The sequence below is a fragment of the Bos taurus genome, unplaced genomic scaffold (genome assembly GCF_002263795.3).
Source record: "Bos taurus isolate L1 Dominette 01449 registration number 42190680 breed Hereford unplaced genomic scaffold, ARS-UCD2.0 contig_X_unplaced, whole genome shotgun sequence".
In the NCBI taxonomy this organism is placed as follows: Eukaryota; Metazoa; Chordata; class Mammalia; order Artiodactyla; family Bovidae; genus Bos; species Bos taurus.
In genome coordinates this window covers 647,078-659,719 of record NW_020192294.1, presented here as the reverse complement: position 1 = coordinate 659,719, position 12,642 = coordinate 647,078, and the positions used below count along the sequence as shown (strand labels likewise).

Below are 12,642 nucleotides of genomic sequence, written 5' to 3'. Positions count from 1 at the left end.
CACTGCAAGGTACAAACTTTTTTGAGCTTGCAAAGAACAAAATCGTCTTATATTTGAACACAAAGTATCTTGCAGAATTTGAAAAATAGGTTTTAAATGAAATTCATACTTAATTGTCAGTTATTTTGAGACTATGGAACAAAGAAAATAAACTTATGTTCACTGGGGCTGCTTAAGCTGTATCTTTTTCAGATTTTTTTTTTTTATTTCCTTTACACTTTTACAGTCATAAATAGATAGAATAGACAAGGTTTGGAGGAGACACACTCTCCCTGCCATGTGACCCATCAGAGTTGACTTAGAGAGATGAGGCTGGCAGGGAGTTTGGAGGCCTCTTTAGGGGAATTACAAATGCCTCATTTCTCCCACCGAAACATCTGAATTGCTCCCCATCCCCCGCTAGAGGTGTCAGGATGGGGCTTTGTGATGTCAAGGCCCACCCAGGGCCACCATTGGCTGGGCAGGAGACTTGCTGACCTCATAAAGCATGAGGGTGTGTCTCCCTGGGGAGGGGTATATATAGCGGTGCTCAGGGGCTCTGGAGCAGACCACTGGGAGGCCTCAAAATGACTAAGCGGACTGGGAAGCCCCAAGGCTCCAGAGTAGTTAGGAAACACCTGCCTCCTGTTACCCGGGACAAAAGGATGAAGACCTCCTCTCAACTGAGGCCCCCAAAAAATGTCAAGGTCAGCTGAGGCCACCCAAACTCCTCTTCCCATTGACCCCACCCCATCAGACCCCCTGCCCTGGCCTTGCCTGGCACATAACCCTTCTCTGCCCACACCCCTTCTCCTGAAGCTGTCGTTCCTGTCCACCTTCACCCTCTTCCCCAAACCAATGCCATTCTCTACCCCTCTCTTGTTTTCTCCAGGTGGCCAGGGCAAGTGCGAGAGTGAATAATCACCTTCAGGCAAAGCTGACCAAGAAAACTTCTCAGAAACCACCCACCACAAGGAACCTTAGCAAAAACGGAGGCTCAAAGCTCTGTAGCCAGTGTTGCAAGGTGAATGAAGAGCTGAATCAGAACGGACCAGAGGAGGTCCCAGAGAGTGTGGAGATCCCTGTCATTCCAGCGGGACCGGTGGGCAGCCAGTGACTTGAAGGCATGGCTAGAGACCTCAGAATTCTTCGGGGGTCTTGCCGCTGAGTACTGGCCAACAGTACAGACGTGACTATTATACCAACTCCATACATTAAGAATGAAAATAAAATCAACCTGATGTGAAATTATGTTTGTCTCTGAGTTCTCTGAGAGTGGGGGCAGAGAGGGCAGGGCAGGGATAAATGTGTGAAGAGGGAGAGAGATGGGTCCTGTGGGGTTGGAGATGGGCCCAGAAGGTCCAGTTTGCCAGAAAGTAGGGGGGGAAGAACTGGTTCCAGACTCAGCTTCAAAGATACACTTCCCATGGGAGAAGAGGAAGAGGACTTGGTGTTTTTCTGCGTGCGTGCAGAGATGGAAACTGAGCCGGGGAGCCGTGTCATGTGTGCGGTGGCAGTGCCATTTGCTAAAAAGGCATAGAAGGAAGTTGCCCCATAAAAGGAATGGAATATTGACATTTGCAGCAACATGGAAGGTATACTATGAAGTAAAATAACTCAGACAGAGATAGACAAATACTGTATGATATCACTTATAGAATCTAAAAACACCACCAAGTAGAGAATATAACAAAAATGGAGGCTCACAAATACAGAGAACAATCTACTGGTTACCAGCGGGGAGGGGATGAGGGAAGGGCTATACAGAGGTGGGGGAGTGGGAGGCACACCGTGTTAGGTGTAAGATGAGCTCAAGGATGTATTGTACAACGTGGGGAAGAGTGCCAGTACTCTGTAATAACTATAAATGGAAAGCAAACGTTAACAGTTGTATAGTAAGAAAGAAAAGGAAAGGAAGAGGGGGGAGGAAGGAGGGAAGAAAGGAAGGAAAGCATGGTGTTTTTGGACATCACAAAGCCAACATTGATTAGGCCATTTTTAGCAAAGGAATGTAGTTTATTTTTTTTAATTCATTTATTTTCATTGGAGGCTAATTACTTTACAATGCTGTAGTGGTTTTTGCCATACTTGACATGAATCCATCACGGGTGTACACGTCTTCCCCATCCTAAACCCCCCTCCCACCTCCCTCCCCATCCCATTCCTCTGGGTCATCCCAGTGCACCAGCCCCGAGCACCCTGTCTCATGCATCGAACCTGGACTGGCGATCTGATTCACTTACGATAATATACATGTTTAAAACCTATTCTCTCAGATCATCCCACCCTCGCCTTCTCCCACAGAGTCCAAAAGACCGTTCTGTACATCTGTGTCTCTTTAATGGTCTCGCATACAGGGTTATCATTACCATCTTTCTAAATTCCATATATATGCGTTAGTATTCTGTATTGGTGTTTTTCTTTCTGACTTATTTCACTCTGTATAATAGGCTCCAGTTTCATCCACCTCATTAGAACGGATTCAAGGGTGTTCTTTTTAATGGCTGAGTAATAGTCCATTGTGTATATGCACCAGTGCTTTCTTGTCCGTTCGCCTGCTGATGGACATCTAGGTTGCTTCCATGTCCTGCCTATTGGAAACAGTGCTGTGATGAACAAAGGGGTACACGTTGTCTCTTTCAATTCTGGTTTCTTCGATGTGTATGCCCAGCAGTGAGATTGCTGGGTCCTATGGCAGTTCCAGTTCCAGTTTTTTAAGGGATCTCCACACTGTTCTCCATAGTGGCTGTACTAGTTTGCATTCCCCACAACAGAGTAAGAGGGTTCCCTTTTCTCAAGCATTTATTGCTTGTAGATGTTTGGATAGCAGCCATCCTGACCGGCGTGAGATGGTACCTCATTGTGGTTTTGATTTGCATTTCTCTGATAATGAGTGATGTTCAGCATCTTTTCATGTGTTTGTTATCCATCTGTATGTCTTCTTTGGACCAAAGGCCTTTAGAATGGAGCAATGGGCTCCCACAGGTGGAGCAGGGGGAGTAGCCCACCTCCCACCTCCCGTGCAGGCAATACTGGGGGGCATTGCCCACGAAGACTTTTATTACAAGAATAAACCCAAGTAAACGCTGGTTCTGTTTTGATTACCATCTCCATACTCCAGTATTCTAAAATAATGTCAGTAATTAAATACGTTTCCTCTGCAAAACCAAATTGTGTTGGTTTAAGTTTGAAAAGTTGGTTGTCATATATGTCAGGTTTTAATATTTTACATATTATTCACAAGGTATAAAGTTTTAGTGTACATATATATAAACGCACACAAGTGTGTGCATGTGTATGTATATATAAATATATATATATATATATAAATTCATACGGCCACAGTCTTAGTACTTATCTTTAACAATTCATTGTCTTCTATGAGGGAGTTCATTAAGAGAAGACCCTGTTCAACAATTGTCACCAACACAGGCTGCCATGGTTACCACTGCTCCCTTCCCCAGAGCATCCTTAATGGTTTGCAAGGCCTTGAGATCACTTCCTGCACAGCCTGCAGTCCCCGAGGGAATGTACTAATACGCACCCCACATTCAAACAGTTGATTCTAAATACACGGTGATACCACAAAAATTGTCAAGGTAATGCACACGATGCGCTTTTATTTAGGTCTAAATCAGTGAAACAAAGTATTCACTGCAAGGTACAAACTTTTTTGAGCTTGCAAAGAACAAAATCGTCTTATATTTGAACACAAAGTATCTTGCAGAATTTGAAAAATAGGTTTTAAATGAAATTCATACTTAATTGTCAGTTATTTTGAGACTATGGAACAAAGAAAATAAACTTATGTTCACTGGGGCTGCTTAAGCTGTATCTTTTTCAGATTTTTTTTTTTTATTTCCTTTACACTTTTACAGTCATAAATAGATAGAATAGACAAGGTTTGGAGGAGACACACTCTCCCTGCCATGTGACCCATCAGAGTTGACTTAGAGAGATGAGGCTGGCAGGGAGTTTGGAGGCCTCTTTAGGGGAATTACAAATGCCTCATTTCTCCCACCGAAACATCTGAATTGCTCCCCATCCCCCGCTAGAGGTGTCAGGATGGGGCTTTGTGATGTCAAGGCCCACCCAGGGCCACCATTGGCTGGGCAGGAGACTTGCTGACCTCATAAAGCATGAGGGTGTGTCTCCCTGGGGAGGGGTATATATAGCGGTGCTCAGGGGCTCTGGAGCAGACCACTGGGAGGCCTCAAAATGACTAAGCGGACTGGGAAGCCCCAAGGCTCCAGAGTAGTTAGGAAACACCTGCCTCCTGTTACCCGGGACAAAAGGATGAAGACCTCCTCTCAACTGAGGCCCCCAAAAAATGTCAAGGTCAGCTGAGGCCACCCAAACTCCTCTTCCCATTGACCCCACCCCATCAGACCCCCTGCCCTGGCCTTGCCTGGCACATAACCCTTCTCTGCCCACACCCCTTCTCCTGAAGCTGTCGTTCCTGTCCACCTTCACCCTCTTCCCCAAACCAATGCCATTCTCTACCCCTCTCTTGTTTTCTCCAGGTGGCCAGGGCAAGTGCGAGAGTGAATAATCACCTTCAGGCAAAGCTGACCAAGAAAACTTCTCAGAAACCACCCACCACAAGGAACCTTAGCAAAAACGGAGGCTCAAAGCTCTGTAGCCAGTGTTGCAAGGTGAATGAAGAGCTGAATCAGAACGGACCAGAGGAGGTCCCAGAGAGTGTGGAGATCCCTGTCATTCCAGCGGGACCGGTGGGCAGCCAGTGACTTGAAGGCATGGCTAGAGACCTCAGAATTCTTCGGGGGTCTTGCCGCTGAGTACTGGCCAACAGTACAGACGTGACTATTATACCAACTCCATACATTAAGAATGAAAATAAAATCAACCTGATGTGAAATTATGTTTGTCTCTGAGTTCTCTGAGAGTGGGGGCAGAGAGGGCAGGGCAGGGATAAATGTGTGAAGAGGGAGAGAGATGGGTCCTGTGGGGTTGGAGATGGGCCCAGAAGGTCCAGTTTGCCAGAAAGTAGGGGGGGAAGAACTGGTTCCAGACTCAGCTTCAAAGATACACTTCCCATGGGAGAAGAGGAAGAGGACTTGGTGTTTTTCTGCGTGCGTGCAGAGATGGAAACTGAGCCGGGGAGCCGTGTCATGTGTGCGGTGGCAGTGCCATTTGCTAAAAAGGCATAGAAGGAAGTTGCCCCATAAAAGGAATGGAATATTGACATTTGCAGCAACATGGAAGGTATACTATGAAGTAAAATAACTCAGACAGAGATAGACAAATACTGTATGATATCACTTATAGAATCTAAAAACACCACCAAGTAGAGAATATAACAAAAATGGAGGCTCACAAATACAGAGAACAATCTACTGGTTACCAGCGGGGAGGGGATGAGGGAAGGGCTATACAGAGGTGGGGGAGTGGGAGGCACACCGTGTTAGGTGTAAGATGAGCTCAAGGATGTATTGTACAACGTGGGGAAGAGTGCCAGTACTCTGTAATAACTATAAATGGAAAGCAAACGTTAACAGTTGTATAATAAGAAAGAAAAGGAAAGGAAGAGGGGGGAGGAAGGAGGGAAGAAAGGAAGGAAAGCATGGTGTTTTTGGACATCACAAAGCCAACATTGATTAGGCCATTTTTAGCAAAGGAATGTAGTTTATTTTTTTTAATTCATTTATTTTCATTGGAGGCTAATTACTTTACAATGCTGTAGTGGTTTTTGCCATACTTGACATGAATCCATCACGGGTGTACACGTCTTCCCCATCCTAAACCCCCCTCCCACCTCCCTCCCCATCCCATTCCTCTGGGTCATCCCAGTGCACCAGCCCCGAGCACCCTGTCTCATGCATCGAACCTGGACTGGCGATCTGATTCACTTACGATAATATACATGTTTAAAACCTATTCTCTCAGATCATCCCACCCTCGCCTTCTCCCACAGAGTCCAAAAGACCGTTCTGTACATCTGTGTCTCTTTAATGGTCTCGCATACAGGGTTATCATTACCATCTTTCTAAATTCCATATATATGCGTTAGTATTCTGTATTGGTGTTTTTCTTTCTGACTTATTTCACTCTGTATAATAGGCTCCAGTTTCATCCACCTCATTAGAACGGATTCAAGGGTGTTCTTTTTAATGGCTGAGTAATAGTCCATTGTGTATATGCACCAGTGCTTTCTTGTCCGTTCGCCTGCTGATGGACATCTAGGTTGCTTCCATGTCCTGCCTATTGGAAACAGTGCTGTGATGAACAAAGGGGTACACGTTGTCTCTTTCAATTCTGGTTTCTTCGATGTGTATGCCCAGCAGTGAGATTGCTGGGTCCTATGGCAGTTCCAGTTCCAGTTTTTTAAGGAATCTCCACACTGTTCTCCATAGTGGCTGTACTAGTTTGCATTCCCCACAACAGAGTAAGAGGGTTCCCTTTTCTCAAGCATTTATTGCTTGTAGATGTTTGGATAGCAGCCATCCTGACCGGCGTGAGATGGTACCTCATTGTGGTTTTGATTTGCATTTCTCTGATAATGAGTGATGTTCAGCATCTTTTCATGTGTTTGTTATCCATCTGTATGTCTTCTTTGGACCAAAGGCCTTTAGAATGGAGCAATGGGCTCCCACAGGTGGAGCAGGGGGAGTAGCCCACCTCCCACCTCCCGTGCAGGCAATACTGGGGGGCATTGCCCACGAAGACTTTTATTACAAGAATAAACCCAAGTAAACGCTGGTTCTGTTTTGATTACCATCTCCATACTCCAGTATTCTAAAATAATGTCAGTAATTAAATACGTTTCCTCTGCAAAACCAAATTGTGTTGGTTTAAGTTTGAAAAGTTGGTTGTCATATATGTCAGGTTTTAATATTTTACATATTATTCACAAGGTATAAAGTTTTAGTGTACATATATATAAACGCACACAAGTGTGTGCATGTGTATGTATATATAAATATATATATATATATATATATATAAATTCATACGGCCACAGTCTTAGTACTTATCTTTAACAATTCATTGTCTTCTATGAGGGAGTTCATTAAGAGAAGACCCTGTTCAACAATTGTCACCAACACAGGCTGCCATGGTTACCACTGCTCCCTTCCCCAGAGCATCCTTAATGGTTTGCAAGGCCTTGAGATCACTTCCTGCACAGCCTGCAGTCCCCGAGGGAATGTACTAATACGCACCCCACATTCAAACAGTTGATTCTAAATACACGGTGATACCACAAAAATTGTCAAGGTAATGCACACGATGCGCTTTTATTTAGGTCTAAATCAGTGAAACAAAGTATTCACTGCAAGGTACAAACTTTTTTTAGCTTGCAAAGAACAAAATCGTCTTATATTTGAACACAAAGTATCTTGCAGAATTTGAAAAATAGGTTTTAAATGAAATTCATACTTAATTGTCAGTTATTTTGAGACTATGGAACAAAGAAAATAAACTTATGTTCACTGGGGCTGCTTAAGCTGTATCTTTTTCAGATTTTTTTTTTTAATTTCCTTTACACTTTTACAGTCATAAATAGATAGAATAGACAAGGTTTGGAGGAGACACACTCTCCCTGCCATGTGACCCATCAGAGTTGACTTAGAGAGATGAGGCTGGCAGGGAGTTTGGAGGCCTCTTTAGGGGAATTACAAATGCCTCATTTCTCCAACCGAAACATCTGAATTGCTCCCCATCCCCCGCTAGAGGTGTCAGGATGGGGCTTTGTGATGTCAAGGCCCACCCAGGGCCACCATTGGCTGGGCAGGAGACTTGCTGACCTCATAAAGCATGAGGGTGTGTCTCCCTGGGGAGGGGTATATATAGCGGTGCTCAGGGGCTCTGGAGCAGACCACTGGGAGGCCTCAAAATGACTAAGCGGACTGGGAAGCCCCAAGGCTCCAGAGTAGTTAGGAAACACCTGCCTCCTGTTACCCGGGACAAAAGGATGAAGACCTCCTCTCAACTGAGGCCCCCAAAAAATGTCAAGGTCAGCTGAGGCCACCCAAACTCCTCTTCCCATTGACCCCACCCCATAAGACCCCCTGCCCTGGCCTTGCCTGGCACATAACCCTTCTCTGCCCACACCCCTTCTCCTGAAGCTGTCGTTCCTGTCCACCTTCACCCTCTTCCCCAAACCAATGCCATTCTCTACCCCTCTCTTGTTTTCTCCAGGTGGCCAGGGCAAGTGCGAGAGTGAATAATCACCTTCGGGCAAAGCTGACCAAGAAAACTTCTCAGAAACCACCCACCACAAGGAACCTTAGAAAAAACGGAGGCTCAAAGCTCTGTAGCCAGTGTTGCAAGGTGAATGAAGAGCTGAATCAGAACGGACCAGAGGAGGTCCCAGAGAGTGTGGAGATCCCTGTCATTCCAGCGGGACCGGTGGGCAGCCAGTGACTTGAAGGCATGGCTCGAGACCTCAGAATTCTTCGGGGGTCTTGCCGCTGAGTACTGGCCAACAGTACAGACGTGACTATTATACCAACTCCATACATTAAGAATGAAAAGAAAATAAAATCAACCTGATGTGAAATTATGTTTGTCTCTGAGTTCTCTGAGAGTGCGGGCAGAGAGGGCAGGGCAGGGATAAATGTGTGAAGAGGGAGAGAGATGGGTCCTGTGGGGTTGGAGATGGGCCCAGAAGGTCCAGTTTGCCAGAAAGTAGGGGGGGAAAGAACTGGTTCCAGACTCAGCTTCAAAGATACACTTCCCATGGGAGAAGAGGAAGAGGACTTGGTGTTTTTCTGCGTGCGTGCAGAGATGGAAACTGAGCCGGGGAGCCATGTCATGCGTGCGGTGGCAGTGCCATTTGCTAAAAAGGCATAGAAGGAAGTTGCCCCATAAAAGGAATGGAATATTGACATTTGCAGCAACATGGAAGGTATACTATGAAGTAAAATAACTCAGACAGAGATAGACAAATACTGTATGATATCACTTATAGAATCTAAAAACACCACCAAGTAGAGAATATAACAAAAATGGAGGCTCACAAATACAGAGAACAATCTACTGGTTACCAGCGGGGAGGGGATGAGGGAAGGGCTATACAGAGGTGGGGGAGTGGGAGGCACACCGTGTTAGGTGTAAGATGAGCTCAAGGATGTATTGTACAACGTGGGGAAGAGTGCCAGTACTCTGTATTAACTATAAATGGAAAGCAAACGTTAACAGTTGTATAATAAGAAAGAAAAGGAAAGGAAGAGGGGGGAGGAAGGAGGGAAGAAAGGAAGGAAAGCATGGTGTTTTTGGACATCACAAAGCCAACATTGATTAGGCCATTTTTAGCAAAGGAATGTAGTTTATTTTTTTTAATGCATTTATTTTCATTGGAGGCTAATTACTTTACAATGCTGTAGTGGTTTTTGCCATACTTGACATGAATCCATCACGGGTGTACACGTCTTCCCCATCCTAAACCCCCCTCCCACCTCCCTCCCCATCCCATTCCTCTGGGTCATCCCAGTGCACCAGCCCCGAGCACCCTGTCTCATGCATCGAACCTGGACTGGCGATCTGATTCACTTACGATAATATACATGTTTAAAACCTATTCTCTCAGACCATCCCACCCTCGCCTTCTCCCACAGAGTCCAAAAGACTGTTCTGTACATCTGTGTCTCTTTAATGGTCTCGCATACAGGGTTATCATTACCATCTTTCTAAATTCCATATATATATGCGTTAGTATTCTGTATTGGTGTTTTTCTTTCTGACTTATTTCACTCTGTATAATAGGCTCCAGTTTCATCCACCTCATTAGAACGGATTCAAGTGTATTCTTTTGAATGGCTGAGTAATATTCCATTGTGTATATGCACCAGTGCTTTCTTGTCCGTTCGCCTGCTGATGGACATCTAGGTTGCTTCCATGTCCTGCCTATTGGAAACAGTGCTGTGATGAACAAAGGGGTACACGCTGTCTCTTTCAATTCTGGTTTCTTCGATGTGTATGCCCAGCAGTGAGATTGCTGGGTCCTATGGCAGTTCCAGTTCCAGTTTTTTAAGGAATCTCCACACTGTTCTCCATAGTGGCTGTACTAGTTTGCATTCCCCACAACAGAGTAAGAGGGTTCCCTTTTCTCAAGCATTTATTGCTTGTAGATGTTTGGATAGCAGCCATCCTGACCGGCGTGAGATGGTACCTCATTGTGGTTTTGATTTGCATTTCTCTGATAATGAGTGATGTTCAGCATCTTTTCATGTGTTTGTTATCCATCTGTATGTCTTCTTTGGACCAAAGGCCTTTAGAATGGAGCAATGGGCTCCCACAGGTGGAGCAGGGGGAGTAGCCCACCTCCCGTGCAGGCAATACTGGGGGGCATTGCCCACGAAGACTTTTATTACAAGAATAAACCCAAGTAAACGCTGGTTCTGTTTTGATTACCATCTCCATACTCCAGTATTCTAAAATAATGTCAGTAATGACATACGTTTCCTCTGCAAAACCAAATTGTGTTGGTTTAAGTTTGAAAAGTTGGTTGTCATATATGTCAGGTTTTAATATTTTACATATTATTCACAAGGTATAAAGTTTTAGTGTACATATATATAAACGCACACAAGTGTGTGCATGTGTATGTATGTATATATATATATATATATATATATATATATATATATATAAATTCACACGGCCACAGTCTTAGTACTTATCTTTAACAATTCATTGTCTTCTATGAGGGAGTTCATTAGGAGAAGACCCTGTTCAACAATTGTCACCAACACAGGCTGCCATGGTTACCACTGCTCCCTTCCCCAGAGCATCCTTAATGGTTTGCAAGGCCTTGAGATCACTTCCTGCACAGCCTGCAGTCCCCGAGGGAATGTACTAATACGCACCCCACATTCAAACAGTTGATTCTAAATACAGGGTGATACCACAAAAATTGTCAAGGTAATGCACACGATGCACTTTTATTTAGGTCTAAATCAGTGAAACAAAGTATTCACTGCAAGGTACAAACTTTTTTTAGCTTGCAAAGAACAAAATCGTCTTATATTTGAACACAAAGTATCTTGCAGAATTTGAAAAATAGGTTTTAAATGAAATTCATACTTAATTGTCAGTTATTTTGAGACTATGGAACAAAGAAAATAAACTTATGTTCACTGGGGCTGCTTAAGCTGTATCTTTTTCAGATTTTTTTTTTTAATTTCCTTTACACTTTTACAGTCATAAATAGATAGAATAGACAAGGTTTGGAGGAGACACACTCTCCCTGCCATGTGACCCATCAGAGTTGACTTAGAGAGATGAGGCTGGCAGGGAGTTTGGAGGCCTCTTTAGGGGAATTACAAATGCCTCATTTCTCCAACCGAAACATCTGAATTGCTCCCCATCCCCCGCTAGAGGTGTCAGGATGGGGCTTTGTGATGTCAAGGCCCACCCAGGGCCACCATTGGCTGGGCAGGAGACTTGCTGACCTCATAAAGCATGAGGGTGTGTCTCCCTGGGGAGGGGTATATATAGCGGTGCTCAGGGGCTCTGGAGCAGACCACTGGGAGGCCTCAAAATGACTAAGCGGACTGGGAAGCCCCAAGGCTCCAGAGTAGTTAGGAAACACCTGCCTCCTGTTACCCGGGACAAAAGGATGAAGACCTCCTCTCAACTGAGGCCCCCAAAAAATGTCAAGGTCAGCTGAGGCCACCCAAACTCCTCTTCCCATTGACCCCACCCCATAAGACCCCCTGCCCTGGCCTTGCCTGGCACATAACCCTTCTCTGCCCACACCCCTTCTCCTGAAGCTGTCGTTCCTGTCCACCTTCACCCTCTTCCCCAAACCAATGCCATTCTCTACCCCTCTCTTGTTTTCTCCAGGTGGCCAGGGCAAGTGCGAGAGTGAATAATCACCTTCGGGCAAAGCTGACCAAGAAAACTTCTCAGAAACCACCCACCACAAGGAACCTTAGAAAAAACGGAGGCTCAAAGCTCTGTAGCCAGTGTTGCAAGGTGAATGAAGAGCTGAATCAGAACGGACCAGAGGAGGTCCCAGAGAGTGTGGAGATCCCTGTCATTCCAGCGGGACCGGTGGGCAGCCAGTGACTTGAAGGCATGGCTCGAGACCTCAGAATTCTTCGGGGGTCTTGCCGCTGAGTACTGGCCAACAGTACAGACGTGACTATTATACCAACTCCATACATTAAGAATGAAAAGAAAATAAAATCAACCTGATGTGAAATTATGTTTGTCTCTGAGTTCTCTGAGAGTGCGGGCAGAGAGGGCAGGGCAGGGACAAATGTGTGAAGAGGGAGAGAGATGGGTCCTGTGGGGTTGGAGATGGGCCCAGAAGGTCCAGTTTGCCAGAAAGTAGGGGGGGAAAGAACTGGTTCCAGACTCAGCTTCAAAGATACACTTCCCATGGGAGAAGAGGAAGAGGACTTGGTGTTTTTCTGCGTGCGTGCAGAGATGGAAACTGAGCCGGGGAGCCATGTCATGCGTGCGGTGGCAGTGCCATTTGCTAAAAAGGCATAGAAGGAAGTTGCCCCATAAAAGGAATGGAATATTGACATTTGCAGCAACATGGAAGGTATACTATGAAGTAAAATAACTCAGACAGAGATAGACAAATACTGTATGATATCACTTATAGAATCTAAAAACACCACCAAGTAGAGAATATAACAAAAATGGAGGCTCACAAATACAGAGAACAATCTACTGGTTACCAGCGGG

At 45.0% G+C, this 12,642-nt stretch overlaps 1 long non-coding RNA gene across 1 annotated transcript; it reads left to right on the top strand.

Moving 5' to 3' along the window:
- The first annotated feature begins 608 nt into the window (after window positions 1-608).
- Window positions 609-12,151, top strand: LOC112445846 (uncharacterized). The gene is made up of 5 exons (XR_009493784.1): window positions 609-686; window positions 872-4,317; window positions 4,503-7,954; window positions 8,140-11,602; window positions 11,788-12,151. It is a non-coding gene; the product is annotated as an uncharacterized lncRNA (long non-coding RNA).
- The last annotated feature ends 491 nt before the right edge of the window (window positions 12,152-12,642 follow it).